At 41.3% G+C, this 15,890-nt stretch overlaps 1 protein-coding gene across 5 annotated transcripts in view; it reads left to right on the top strand.

Annotated features, from left to right (window-relative positions):
• MACROD2 (mono-ADP ribosylhydrolase 2) overlaps nt 1-15,890 on the top strand; it is a 996,145-nt gene that overhangs the window by 328,420 nt on the left and 651,835 nt on the right. The gene's annotated exons all lie outside the window — the stretch shown is intronic.

Genomic DNA, 15,890 nt, shown 5'->3' on the forward strand with positions numbered 1-15,890 from the left:
TGGATCTAATGGTCAGAGGTCCCTTTACCTTTTAAGCCAGTGTGGTGCCCTACAGAAGTTATTGGACTATGATTTCCATCAGCCCCTGCCAGTATGTCAAAAGATCAGGGATGATGGGAGCTGTTGTCCAGCAATGACAGGGGGTGGCACCATCTTGACTACCCATGGCTTTATCACATTGACTCTGAGAGCCTTGTGATACCTGAACTCTTGATCATCGTTCCAGGCAAAGCTCAACTCTATGGTCTAATTAAACATAGTCTGCTGAATTCTAATAAAGCATGTCAAGACTCAGCCACATAACCAACCTCAACAGATGAGAAGATCTATTACCTTTCCTTTTGAACACCTATGTAGACTTTGAAAGCTTTCAGTGTTGGAAACAAGTAGCTGATTCAGTGAATAAAAGGCAGCATTCAGCCTGCACTTGCTTTCTGTTTCTTGCCTTGGCTTAGAGTATTCATTACCTTAGTCAAAACATGGCTCCCGAGGAAGTGAATGGTGATTCACAACGTTTAGTGGGAACAGGATATTGCTGCAGTCATTTTTATGCCTTGAGTGGCAGGCAAGAACAATTCAAGGGCCAGGTAGACACACCTGGACTTTTGCATCCATCTCTTTCTTTCTGTTAATCTGGAAATGTAGATTTAACAGATCTGCTAATACCTTTTAATATGTTACCAAATTGATGTTATGTTAGCACCTACATATAATTAGAGTGAAAAAGACAAGTAGCTCTTCCCCAGCCCTCATTTTCAGATCTATATCAGATTCTGGTACCACCTAGAAATTGCTGCTTGGAGAAAGATGGTCAGACACACAAACTGAATAAAAGAGGCAGCAGTTGCCATGTGCGATACCACTGAGTGACATATTAATGAGACTTTCATAGGCACCAGATATAGGATATTTCGACTTTCAGCATGTAGGGTATTTTCAGTTTTTTGTTGTAAATGAAAGTTAAATTGCCATGATTTTAAGTAAACCTGAGGTTTATCTTGTTACTTGTCATTTATACAGGTAGCAAAGCACCAGGAAAGAAATTGCATCTCCTAAGTAATAAAGGGATACCCTATGGAACTGGTATTATGTTATATGAGGATTGATTTCAGAATGTTCTCTGTTTCAAGTGTAGCTTTGGATAACAAAAAGCTTCAGACCTTTATTTGATGATCTGCCAAACAGAAACCTTCTTTTAAAAGAATATTCGGCTTAAAAGTTTCTCTCTATCCAGGCACCATATTACACTGATTTTGGAAATCCAGTTGAAATTCTAAATGTTCCAAAATCCTGTTTGTGGTCAAATCTTGTTTCTGTTCTAACATTGGTATTAACATTAAAAAAATGCTTCTTGTTGTTTTAAAGCTGTGAAATCCCTTAGTAGAAGCTTAATAATATAGACTAGTGGCCACCAGTGTGGGGTCTGCAGGAATCACACTACCTGCCCGTACCTTCTGAGGCACCCACAAAAGGTCTCAGTAAATAGCCCTTTCAAAAATCCACAATATGCAGGAGACAGTGTGCCTTCCCTGCTCAGTTACTCTTTGCACTGGCTGAGCCTCTCGTACCTTGAACGTGGCCCTTTAAACATGCATATATTTCACTGGAAGCAGGGATTCGATGTCCATCTTTCCGTCTGTTCTGAATAGAGGAGAGGTGAAGGTACGTCCCCCCCTCCCCCCCACCCCCCCACCCCCGTGATGGAGTGACTGACTGATGGGGGCATACCTGCACTATTCTGTGCTCTGGCCTTTTTATCTGTGATGCCCCTGCAGCTCCCACTTTGAGTTACATCACACCCTGTCAGCAGCCATTGTGTTACTGACCTCTTAAGCGATTTCTCAAAATTCTAAAAATATGCCTGGAAAGGTACCCCTGCCCGTACGGGCCAGTCTTGCCAGACTCTAGGGTTGTGCGCCCATCTCACTCAAGAGGCCGGGGGCCAGCGCTGTCCAAAGACACTTCCGGGTCACGTGGCCAGCGTGACATCGCTGCTCTGGCGAACCAGAGCCGCACACGGAAACGCCGTTTACCTTCCCGCTTGTAAGCGGTCCCTATTTATCTACTTGCACCCGGGGGTGCTTTCGAACTGCTAGGTTGGCAGGCGCTGGGACCGAACGACGGGAGCGCACCCCGCCGCAGGGATTCGAACCACCGACCTTTCGATCGGCAAGCCCTAGGCGCTGAGGCTTTTACCCACAGCGCCACCTGCGTCCTGCATAAAAAAATATGCCTGCTGGCCCCCTAAAAAGGTTGATGTCCCATGATATAGGGTCAAATGCAACATAGCACTCAGGTGAACACCCTGTCATCTTAAGGTTTTCTCCCCTTCCCCTCCCCCTGCATTCCCCATGTGGTTTAGGGGTTCCACCTACCCTCTGGAACAGATCTGGGGATGGAATGGGAAGTGTGTTCGGGGGGAGAAAGGGGGAGTCCTGATGCAGAAACAGAAGTTGTTCCGCCCTTGCACTTATATAGGTGAATACCCTTGCAATTATATAGGTCTTAATATTGCATACAAATGGCACATTCAGCAAAACTTCAAGACATTCCACTGATTTCATTGAAAGAGTTAATCTGTGGGATTTAGCTGGATCAGGATCTGAGTTTAGTTGTTGTTGGCACCCGTCTGTCTTGGGAAGCAGTGGAAGAGTGCACCTTCAGACACTGTGTGTCCTAACACTCTCCAAGATTTGAAAGGGGGGGGGAGGTGCTGGTATTGTGTACCATTGAGTACCTCCAGAAAACAACAACAACAACAACAACATCCCTTTAAAGTCAATTATGTGCAATAAAGGTAGATAAATAGTATGGCTGGTGGCTTATTTGCCATTTTATTTGCTTTCACAAGATCTTCCGGTTGTAAACTTTGCACAGTATTTTATTTGCCCAGATTTTTTCAGGAAGTTCAGGTTATTATCCAAAACTATTGCAGAAGCTGCTTAAGTTAAATCAGGAGTGGAGAACCTTTGGCCTTCCAGCTTCCTGAACAACAACAACTCCCATCAGTCACAGCAAGCAATTCCAATGTCCATGGATGATGGGAGTTGTAGTTCAGCAGCATCTAGAGGGCCAGAAGTTCCCCACACCTAAGTTAGATTTTGCTGCCTATAGATGCAAACAATTAGTTCAGAGGTCTCAGCATTAATAGTTCTGTGATTCAGTTAATTATTTGCATAGGTCTGAAAGACCCATGAAATCTCGATAATTTAAGTTACCATGTTTAGGTGTGCAAACCATCAGTCATAAAATGCTACCATTAAGTGAAGGCAAGAGCGTTTTCATCAGATACCAAATTAGGCAATTGAGATTTTTCATAAAACATATCGTCCCATAAAACTAATCCTGCTTTTGTGAATGCTACTGTTATATGATCTTTCTCCCTTGGTCAGAATATTCACTTAATGGTAAAAAATGATGCAGTATTGCCCTCCAGAGAGGAATACCTGTGGGAAAGCTTGGATTTTTCAGTAAGTTAGGAAGACTTTCATAGTTCGGAAATTCATCCAGGCCCTTATAATATTTCCCAGACTGTAGTTCTTTTCAAGTAGCCCATCTCAAGTATCATTCGTTTCCACAGTGCCATGCATGATGCACCGATCTTCAAAGCAAATAATCAAGAGGGACTCAAATTGAAGTGTTGCCAGAGTTTTTAGCTGAAGAGTGTTGTTTCATATCAGAAGGGCATGCTTTTATGCTCAGCTCAGGAAGTCTGCTAATCAGTTCAGCAGGTCAGCCTGCTCCAGAATCTCCCTTTATAAGTGGCTACTTAATGAAAAGATTCAAAGCAAGTCTATTTCCCACTACAATGACAACCTGGGATTTGTGCTCAAGTCATAGTGACCAGAACATGGCTGCCTCAAGAGAGTGTCTAGCACTTTTATACTGCTGCTAGTAATTGTGTTGTTTGGCAATATAAAAGGGACACAAACCTGGGCTATTTGGTGGTTTTTCTCTCTTTCTCCTAGTATTAGGATGCAGCTAAGGGGACACTTGATATTTAAAATGCATGCAGCTGATATCAGAGACCTAAAAAGTCCACATGTTGCCAGGTGCATATTTCGGGTAGAATACATACATGCAAAATTACTAAACCTCTAATTAGTTTTCCTACAAGTACCCTAAGGGTTGTTGCAATCAGCTGTTTTGACAAGAACTGGCGATTATCAAAATAATACAATTGGTTCTTACAGATGTGGGCTGGGATCCAAAGAATAGGATAGGGTGTCTCTGTTTTGTTCAGGGTTTTCTCATCTTCCCTACAACCATCCAAACCCAAATGTTAGGGTGCTCCGAAATAGCATCCCAAAACATACTGCCAAGTGTTTGTGAGTTCAGCGTGTACACATGGACTCTCTACACCCCAGTAAAAATGTTGGCATAAAAATAATGAAATATAAAATAATAATAATTAAAATATGCCTTCTGCTTCTGAGAGTTGGTGCATGCAACTGATGTCTCCAAAAGAAACAATGGTGGTATCATAAAGAGCTGGTGCAGGTATAATGTTGACACCTTCTTAACTATGATTAACATATTGGGAGCTAACCTCCCACCACATCTTTTCTGGAGAGAGTGTGTCTTGGGCGCTGTGCGTGTTAGTGGTTTGAAACACAGCAAGGTTGTTCCCTGCCCACTGCATTTCAAGACACAGTTTTATGTTTCTGTACACACCAGAGAAAGGGCGGAGATGTCTTCACCTGGTGCACATTATCTGATTTTGTGTTCCTGTGCCTGAATCCCACCTGAACTCTGATTCATGAAGATGTCTGTCTGAAACCTGCACACCTTAGCTTAACCATGGTTTTCAAATCGGATGGAAGCTGATTTGAGGGGAAACGCATCAAACAGTAGTATATCTCAAAGTATTGGAGCCATATGGATTGTGGCTAATGTCATGTGTAATCTGCTTCAAACACCAGTGGCGGGGGCACACTGGAGCTGTAGGAAAGGGTAATGTGTACGCAGCCATAATTGTACGAAAGGGTGACATTGGCACTGACCTCACCAACAAATCACACAGACTCCTGTTTAATCATGATCTGAAATAGGAGTTTAATGTAAACTTCAAAACCAACATTTAGCCAGATACACCTAGCATTAACCATTGTTGATGACAGTGCTGCAGTTGTTAAAACACAGTGCAACGTGAATTCCAAAAATAAAAAAACCAATTATCTTACCTAGATAAATTTTAGGTGTAATCAATAGTGGTCATGTGTAGGACTGACCTCGGTTGGAGGGGATGGGGAACAGCTAAGCACTGAAACAAATATGCACCCTTAAGGAGGTGCTTGTAATCCTGTGGCCCACTTCTGATCCTTGAATGATGGCTTCTGACATGTCCAAACTAGCCTGGGACTGGCACAGAAGCTGATTTTTCTTTCTATTTTCAGTGCCAGATCATATTCCCACCTATGATGTCGCAGTGTTGTGTCTAACAGAAACAGGTGGATGAACAAGTTTAAATGTTGTTAATATATTATTGCAAGTAAAACTCCATGTTGTAGGAAGGCACACAATCAGAGTGAGATGATAAATACAGAAAGGTTTGGGTGCCATACTGTTTTGCATGCCTTGATTTTTCCATTTCTCCAGGAAGAGGTGTTGAATCTATGTAAGGCTACAGGCAAGCAATTTGCTTTAGATGCTTTGAGAGTCACCATCTGTTGTAGGGAACATCATACATTTCTGAGCTTAGATCGCTGCAGCTAAATAAGGAGGAAAATGAGTTCACAAAGCAATTATTTGTTTTCAAAATGTAATTAAATGTTCGTTTCACATTTCTTCATGCAGTCAGTATATAGCTTGATGAATTGAGGTCATAAATAGCTTGTCTTTAAAAAGAAGCCTTTTAGTTCACTTTTTTTGCGCTCATGCTTTCAGGTACTTAGGGAATTAAATAAGGTGGGTTGCAGCCCTGCCTTGTTAATGATTGTCTGAGAGAGAATGTATAGTTACTACATGGCCTAACTTAGCAGCTATAAGAATGAGAATATATTGGAGAGGGTGCATATTTGTTTAGTCTGCAATTATAGCTGTATTTGGTTACATTGACGTAATACAGCAGAAAAATCATACTGAGTTCAAGTTTATATAAGTACAAAAATGTGTTTTTGCATCCTTCACTGGTTAGCAGTCACTGAGAAGATCAATGAAAATCTGCCTAATAAATTTAAAGAAAAGAAATAGAATTTATTCCCTATTCAAAACAGTTTAATCAGTTTCTCACACCATAATGAGTTTACAAACAACTCTACTATACCTGTGGTGAAGACTATGTGAATGGAAATGATGCATATTTATTAATGTATTACTTGTGGGAATATAGTCATAGACCCAAAGCCTATATTGGAATTTGTTACATGGAAGAAAATTTATGTGAAAGGCTCGTAATCCCAGAAGTAGAATTAAGACGAAATGAATAAGCAATTGAACCAATCTTTGATCATGAGCCTTGATTGTATCTTTACCAACTCTCACACAAACTATATATTGATATTTAGCAGAGCAGTGCAATGTATCACTGAGAACCACAATGCTGAATTTTCATAACAATGTTGTAATGCAAATGAAGGATACTTCAAAACAGGTTGGTTAGCATTTGTAAGCAATAGTTTTCTTTTCTTTTTCTTTTATTATTATAAATAACTTTATTACTTTTTCTCTTCAGAATTACATATCCAGACTTCAATGTTTGGAAAAGTGCAGTGTGTGTGTTTTCTGCTTCTGACGTAATTATTGTGTGGACATAATAGTTTCACACAGTATAATTATTACAGCTTCTCTGGCATGGAGATATAACATTGAATTAATGAGTTGCTTGGTACAAAAGAGACCTTTGGTTTTAAATGTAGTTCAGTTTACGAACTGACCTCCATTTAATTCCAGATCTCCACTTCTCATCCTCCCTGCAACGAGATGAATTATGTACCCATCCTCCTCAAGATCAACCGTGTGTTACAATATAGATTATGTTTAAGGCAAAAAGATTTCTGGAAGTAGCAAGGTACATTTGTGAAAATATTTTAGGAAAAATGTGCTGCCCAGGGAATATTATATATCTCTCCTGAGACAGATGGATGCCAGCCATGTAGTTTCCTTCACTTGGAATTCAATGAGACTCAGTCACTGTTCTGCCAATACAATGCTGGTTGAGATAATCAAAATGTACAGCTTAATTGGATGTTTTCTTGTGGATATTCATATTGAAGTTACCTAATTACATTTGTTAACAGTTGCTTCTGTGTGCAGAATTTTCTTTTTAAAGAATTGAATCTTAATAACAATGGAGATGTATGGTAACACATTACATCTTTGAATAAATCAAACAGATAAATTTAAGAACCCCGAAGTTCAAAAGATGGTATTGGGGGCTGTTAGAATTATTGCACACCACCCCAATCTGTGAGCAAGTGCTTACCCAGGCTTTGTGCTTCCTTTTGGAAATGGGGCATAGTGGAAACCGTGGTGTCTTTATGATGTATGGCTTCCTTACACATATATGCAACCTGAGCCTACGATGGAGGGGTTCACAGCATCAGTTTCCCAAGGGGGTCTTGTTTCTTCTATAGCCACAGCCTTGGATTGAAGTAGAAATCAAACACCAGGTTCTACAGACGCTTCAGGTCACGGATGCTTCAGGTTACAGACTCCGCTAACCCATAAATAGTACCTTGGGTTAATAACTTTGCTTCAGGATGAGAACAGAAATCGCGCGGCAGCGACGTGGCGTGGTGGCACCGGGAGGCCCCATTAGCTAAAGTGGTGCCTCAGGTTAAGAACAGTTTCAGTTTAAGAACGGACCTCCAGAACGAATTAAGTTCTTAACCCGAGTTACCACTGTAGTGCGCATATTGAACAAGTGGTTTTCAGAAGTCATTTGCAAAGGATGTGTGGAACCTTGTTGCAACCATAGACAAGATAGTGAGTCCGCAGCTGAATGACAGCGATGATCTCTTTTTAAAGAGACACAGGAGTGATTGGCAGTGCTAAAAGCAGATTGTCCCTTCCAATGTATGCCATTTGCCTGTCATGCTTTGGTTGTGTACTGTGTATAATTTAACACCAGAGGATAAATCACTTGCATTTTGTGCGGATGATAATTTGCTTTCAAAATGTTTTGCTTTTATACAGCACCTCAAGCTTCTTGAAAATCACTCATATTGGCGACTTCATAATAAGTACTGTCTAACCTTTTCTGTTAACCTGTGACACTTAACGTGACGGGAATAGCTATATTGCAAATGGAATATTAATCCACAGCACAAAGCCATTCTGTTTCACCACTCTGGCCAAGGTCAGTCCGAGAGAGCTGTCAAAAAGGTTAGCTAGCATGGAACCATGGACTGTTTCATGCTGTCGTTACTAATGCACATTCTTTGATAAATGAATGACTTCAAGTTTCTAATCTAAATCCGGTAGCTTTGCATAGTGCATTGAGGGCAAGGGTGCCCAAGCATGTCCATGGTGGTTGTGTGATCTTTCTGGGCAGCATCTACTTTTGGAGTTAGATTCTACTTATGAAAATCTTCGTAAATGCAAGTAGAGTTTTTCCAGTGGGGATGTGCCAGGCAGCTTGTCACTCTGCCCACATGTGCCTAAGGATAGATATGTTCTGGGGTGCTTACTAATGAGTAGTTGTACATATGAGTAGATGTATCAAGTGCTTGAAGTGCTCATTTGCAGGGAGATACACTTGTGAGTGGGTGTGTCACAATTCCTCACAAAACGAATATACAAAATGCACAACAATACATCCAACGAGGGTTATGCTGCAGAACCCTGCAGAAGCAGCATTGACACTAAAGATTAATGAACCATTTTTGTGTAATTAACAACATCCAGAACATGCTTCTATCAGCCTTTTTTCAGCTGGCAGCTGATCCAGCAGGTAGATACACTCCATTGCCTTCCCAAATTAAAACTGCATTTTAAAATTCCTCAGTAGAGGGAACACGGAAGGAAGAAATTAGCACTACGTGGAATATTATTTATTTCATTTGCTTGTTTGCTTGTGTGCCAACCATTATGTTTATATGGTAGAACGTTGTCTAGATTATAATAGACGTTTTGGAAGTTGGCGTATTCAATCTTCCTTTTATTACATACCCAGAAAATACATGTTACACCAAGTGGTCATCGTTACACTTTGAGTGAGACATGGGTGGCGCTGTGGTCTAAACCACTGAGCCTCTGCGGCTTGCCGATCAGAAGGTTGGCTGTTCAAATCTGCACAATGGGGTGAGCTCCTGTTGCTCTGTCCCAGCTTCTGCCATCCTAGCAGTTCGAAAGCACACCAGTGCAAGTAGATAAATAGGTACTGCTATGGTGGGAAGGTAAACAGCATTTCCATGCCCTCTGGCTTCCATCATTGTGTTCCATTGCGCCAGAAGCGGTTTAGTAATGCTGGCCACATGACCCGGAAAGCTGTCTGTGGACAAAATGCCAACTCTCTTGACCTGAAAAGCAAGTTCAGCGCCGCAACCCCATAGTCGCCTTTGACTGGACTTAACTGTCCAGAAGTCCTTTACCTTTACCTTTTTACCATTACACTTCATCTCTTACATTCAAGTAATTGTACTGGAACAGGCATATTTTATATGGCAGTTGGCCTAGAAATGAAAGACACACATTTGAGAATGTTCTCGGGACTTAAGAGTGCTTTTCTCATTTGCCTATTCACGTGTTGTATTGCTTTGGTAATCAAGGTGCGTTCTTTAGTTATCATCTTGCCTTGCTAACATGATTTTCATTTTTCTAACTTGGTTTTCAATTTGTGTATATGCACACACAACCCCTTAACATAGGTTATTTAGGTATCTGATGGTATTAGAGACCTTTTGCTACCTCTTGCCCTCTAGAGGTTTTGGAGTACAATTTCCATAATCTCTGAGCACTGGTGAAACTATCCAAGGGAGAATACTTCTGTGCACATATGACTGTTTTGTGTAGCTTACATTTGTTTGCATTCATGAGATGGTATTTACTGCAATTCAAAGCATATCTGTTTAGATAAAGTATTTTAGAAAGGCAAATGCCTCTGAAATCCCATCTCACAATAAGCCTAATAGCCTCAGAGACGCACAGCATTCTGTGGCTATGGTTTTTTATAGAAAATCATTTTAACATTATCCCTGCCCCTTTATGACCTTAGACTCTAAAGTGCTGTGAATCTCAGACATTCTCTAGTTTATTGTGACATAAGCCCCTGCAGGTTTATGAGCACAGAAAACAGGGAGGTACTCTTAGAGTTAAAACAGCTTTGCTGGCTGCTTGAGCCTAAAAGGATTCTCTGGATTGCTTTTTTATTATTTATTGCTTTCTGTTAAAAAGCAAAATTGATTAACACTCCACACAGCAATCATGCACAATTATTCCATCAATCTATACTGGAGAGTATAGATAGTGGTTGGTCCCATTGTTATGCTTCCATGATAGCTTCTTTCATTGAAATAATGGCTCTAGAATGTTTGTACTACTCTTAAGTTCTGAAATGGATATTCAGGAAGTCTGGGGGGTGGGAATCATGAACATTCTATGTAGCATTACATAAAACTTCTCACTCTGGTGCAATGGCATCTGAAGCTGTTGGCATGCAGCTGCACAGTGTTGCAATGACCTTTCCAAATACTCTGTGAATAAAAGGAGAAGAAACATCATTTCAGATAACAGATTTCACAAATCCTCCCCCTAGGTTTCACAGAATGATCAGACGGTTTTATATATTCAGCTAATCTTTATTACTTGAGTTGAATATCTTTCAGCTGCAGTCTTATTTTATTCCACGGTCAGATAAGGAGCAGTCTTTCAGTATCAGTCTGAACTGTTCCAGTTCTGCTGGAAGGCTAATTATTTAGCATGTAGAGTGCTTTATTTCTTTTTCTGTCTATGTATAAAATCAAACAGATGCAAATAAACAGTAACCCCCTGTGACAGTATTGAATTGTTTGCCATGCTAGATTCTTGTGCTGGAAGCAAACACAGCAGCGTCTGCGCAGCTGCAGACATAATCTCGCTTGACCCTGCTTGGGTGGTCCGTAGAGCCGCCAGGCAGCATCTCACCCTGGAGCTCCTCCACGGATCCTTTAAATATACATATTAAAGGCAGCGGGAGCAAATCCTTCGGCTCACCCAGGAGGGGAATACTGAGCTGGGGTGATCCAGAAAAGGAAGGTACAGCATATTGTTCCTGACATCCTTTTGTCAAGGGCTAAGAGGATAACATAGCCTCCGGAAAATGTGGCAACCTCATCTGGTCCATCGGTTATTGTTAGTTTTCTAAGCATATGTCTCAAGCTGTGCCCTGTCATTTAACAGAGAGCAGTTCTCTTTTCTACACTATATTATTAGTATGGCTTAAGAGCCAATCTGTCTCCCTTTGAATTCAATAGAAACCTTGCCACTGGTTTTCAATGGGGGAGAGGATTAAGACTTAGCTGCTTATACACAACATACAAATAATATTCAGTAGCTGAGTTATGGTGATATACCTTGGTTGCCATTGAAAGAGCCTGTGAGATTGTGGTTCCTTCGAATCCTCTTAGTGGAGTAACATAATTCAGGATTTTCAACTTTACAATGGAATGCAAAAATCTGAGAAGAGAGAGCTTTTTCAGAGCTGTGGATGGCAGCAAGGGAATAATAACTTTTGATAAGTATTATAAATCTTCAGTAGTGTACCAAACATCCAGACCTTCCAAATACTGATTGTTCATACCTGTCATATTTTCCAGGTTTGGACAGGAAGCACTCAGGTCGGCACTGTGAAAGTCCATTTAAAAACATTATCAATGAATGAATAGTTAAATGTAGGGCTGGCCCACCCATAAGGCAAGGTGAGATGTCTGCCTCGGGTGGCAGGATCTACAGGGGCAGCAGATCCCAATGTAGATGTTTATTCCCCACTCCTCCTTCCTGATTTACTCACCCCTTTTTCACTGGCAGGGAGGGGGATGCCACAGTGGCGTAGTGTGGGGGGTGCAGGGGGGCCGGCCGCACCGGGTGCAACATCTGGGGGTTAGGGTTAGGGGGCGCAAATCCACGGGTTAGGGGGCGCAAATCCATGGGTTAGGGGGCGCAAATTACTTGCCTTGCCCCGGGTGCTGACAACCCACGCTACGCCACTGGGATGCCATCCTGCGACTTGCCTCAAGTGTCAAAATGTCATGGGCCAGCCCTGGCTAAATGACACCTTGACTTTTTTGATACTTCAAATATTCTACAACTAGTGAACACACAGCAGCAAAGTACAGCCTATAAAATAACCCAATTTGAAATTGGTGCTGCTCCAGTATTCAGATGAAATGTCTTGTTGTCTCGGGGTTCAAGTTTTCTTTTACTATCATGTTTCTGACATGTTTTCTACTAATAGCATCTTCAGTGGATTTGTAATATGGTAGCATGTTGGAGCAATTTGTATAATATCAAAAAGAGGTGACTAATCTCCAATTCTGAGGCCTGATCCAGCCCCTCACCCCCCGCAATTTTGTCTGCCCCCTCCTCCAAGATGCAAATGGTTTTGGTGACAGTGACAAAAAGAGCAAACATTTCTGTTTTCAGATATTTTGTTCATAACGGAATTCCCATGCATGCATGTGTAGACACACACACAAAGCTGGATTGTCACAAGCTGTTTCTTAGCCTCAGTGCAAATAGGCAAGGGGCTAGAGTGGTACCTCAGGTTACATACGCTTCAGGTTACAGACTCTGCTAACCCAGAAATAGTGCTTCAGGTTAAGAACTTTGCTTCAGGATGAGGACAGAAATCGTGCTCTGGCGGTACTGCAGCAGCAGGAGGCCCCATTAGATAAAGTGATGCTTCAGGCTAAGAACAGTTTCAGGTTAAGTACGGACCTCCGGAACGAATTAAGTACTTAACCCGAGGTACCACTGTATTTTGTCAATGATGTGAGTGCAGTGACTATGGCTCACGAACATAGTGTATTTCTGGCGTGAGAACAGCTCACCTCTCATTCACCTCTTCTAGAAATACACAGAAAATCAAGGCAGGGGCAAGAAGAAGCTTGCAAAAAAAGAAAAATGAGAAGCAGCTGCCACCGCTGTAGGTAAGCGAGGGAAAGAGGAGCTGTGTGGACTGAGTTTTGGTCCATTTTGCTGACAAGCATAGAAGAGGGTCATACAAAGGCATGCCTTGTCCAGTATCTGTAGCTTTAAGGGGGAAATTAGCTGTTGCAGGGCTAGGATTCACCTAAAAGGCAGATGGGGAGCACAGCTCAGATGGAACCTATTTGCTAATGTTGGATTTAGTGCTATTTTGTGTTGTCCTATACTCTGAGAATCTCTTTGTGTGGAAAATGTTATTATAAATGTTCTAAAGGAGGAATAAACTTTCTCCTTCACCATGTATCTCCTAATTTTAGATAGAGCATATCAGCATAGTGTATTCTGTAATAGTGGACACACTGTATTTTTGGAACTTCATCACAGAAACCACCCCATATTCATATGCGTGTAATCATTTCAAATGGCATAATTTGAGGTCAGGAGTATGTTAGCAAGACCATGGTATCTTTTCTTAACCTTTATATAATGCTTTCACACCTAATGCTAAGTCACTGTTTATTGTTACAAGGTTGAACTGTGGGGAAACTTGGGCTCATTTGTTGTCCCCCCTTTTCCAATGGGGTTGTGATGAGATCAAGCTTCCTTTTCTGTTTTCTGTTAAACACAGTGTAGCATTATGTTCAAACTCTAAACTCATTTTAACTATGGCTAGTAAAAGCAAGTCAGATTTGTAAGCTGTGGTTTCTACTAATGATATGTAAGAGTCCTTTGTCTGGGTTTGGATGTAACACCAAGCTGCAGTTAGTCTAAAATTAAAGCAAACACTTCTGAACGATACATGACTGCAGCAGCAGGCGAGTTTGTGTACAAGCCCAAGGTTTGTTGCAGCTTTCTCATCTGTCTACATAATGCTAATCTATGGTGAAGCATTACTTGCAATTCTAGACATTACATTAGTTTAAACTTTTTATCTGGCCATTTTTTTAATCGGGGCAAATCATATGGGAAGGAATTAAAGGCCACACACTAACATTGATCTTTAATATAAATTCCTGCAACTTCCCCAAGTAGCTATTTCAAGTACAGTCGTACCTTGGATCCCGAACGCCCTGGAATTCAGATGCTTTTGCTCCCGAACGCCGCAAACCCTGGAGTGATTGTTCCAGTTTGCGAGCGTTCTTTTGGAACCCAAATGTCTGATGGGGGTTCCACCGCTCCTGATTGGCTGCAGGAGCTTCCTGCAGCCAATCAGAAGCCGCAATTTGGTTTTTGAACGTTTTGGAAGTTGAACAGACTTGTGGAACGGATTCCGTTCGACTTTCAAGGTACGACTGTATCAAGAATAGATTTTTATAATGTAGCTGCTGTAATCAAAACTTGCATGGCAGTTGCTGTGTCATTGGACACTTTTCTGCCATATTCTGCAGGAGATGGTTTTCCCTATGAGGTTGATAAGAAAAGTTTCAAATAGCAAAGCAGCATTTCATAACTATAGTATCTTTAGCATGTACATAAAACCCTCAATAAAAATATTGAGTGCTGGCGGTCGTATGCTATTAGCAGCTTCCCTTGGCTACATATTTGCAGGAATATGTTTAAATATTTTGGCAAAATTGTAAATAGCTCTCTTGCTTTGATGTCTCTGTAATAAACGTTTCCCCTGCTCCTCCATCCAACAGAGTATATAATAGAATAAAGAATGGGAGTGGGGGTGGGGGTGGATGGGGGGGGGAGAGTGAGTTGTAGGAGTCCCATGTTAAAACAGTGGCAACAGGCCATGCTACTTTGCAACCAAAAAATGGCTCCCTGTCGTCTTAGGAGAGAGGTGGGGGGAGCTGACAGAGAGGAGAAAAGTGCTCCCTTGGGTTTCTCATGCTCATGCAGATGGCCTAGGAGGTTTTATAAATTTATGGATTCTGTCATTTGAAGTTCTGTGTTTTCTTGGTGCTTTAACAGGCTTGGTCTGGGAACATTATTGTGCTCTATGTGAACTGTTTTCGGAATATTACTTTGAGACTTGGAAGAGCTCTGGGGTACCAAAACTGATTATGAAGGTTTTCTTTGCTTGACAGGGTGAGGAAATCTATGCGAAGTATGCAGCATTCCAGGAATTGACTACAGACACGTTTCAATCAAAGCACCGTGTTATTTTCCTCTCATTTTTGAGGCGGAACTTCGATACACTGGCTTTCAAGAATGTAATTGCATTCCAACCAAACCCTGAAATTAACTTTCACAAAATAGACAAAGATGCATGCCTGCAAAATTTGTTTGTAGGGTCAAGTTTTCCAGTAATTTATGTGTGGTTTTGTTGAGAATTATTATAAATGTCACACCATATACAGGTGGTGGTATCCTCAGTTTACCCAAAAGTAGCTACCATAGGTGTGTATTAGCGGTTATTATAAGCATATGCCAGAATCCTGTGTTTTCCTACATTTGCTTTAAGTCCTAGCCTTCAGGTCTGTATGATTTTAATAGATTTTTAATGTGTGTGTGTAGTTTTATGAATTTTTTCAGATGTTCCCTGTTAGGAGGAAAGTCTGGGTATAAATAAATATATAACAACAGTAATATAGGACACGGGTGTGGGAGAGAAGGGCACGTCTCCTGATAAATTCTACCAAGCTCTGTGCAGCAGTATGGCTGGCAAGTGACTGAACAGCAATGAATATGCATGGCTGATAAAAAAAACCCAGGATTGTGTGGAAGCTAATGTGGAAAATTCTCCATAGAATAATCACACTTGAACATGAGAAGTGCTTTGTGTTTCCTTATTCTTTCCTCTTACATAAGCCCCACATCAGTGCCAGATTAAACCTTGTGGAGGCCCCATGACAGTCAAAATCTCGCCGCCCCCCCCC

The sequence above is a fragment of the Podarcis bocagei genome, assembly GCF_964188305.1.
Source record: "Podarcis bocagei genome assembly, chromosome: 3".
NCBI lineage: Eukaryota > Metazoa > Chordata > Lepidosauria > Squamata > Lacertidae > Podarcis > Podarcis bocagei.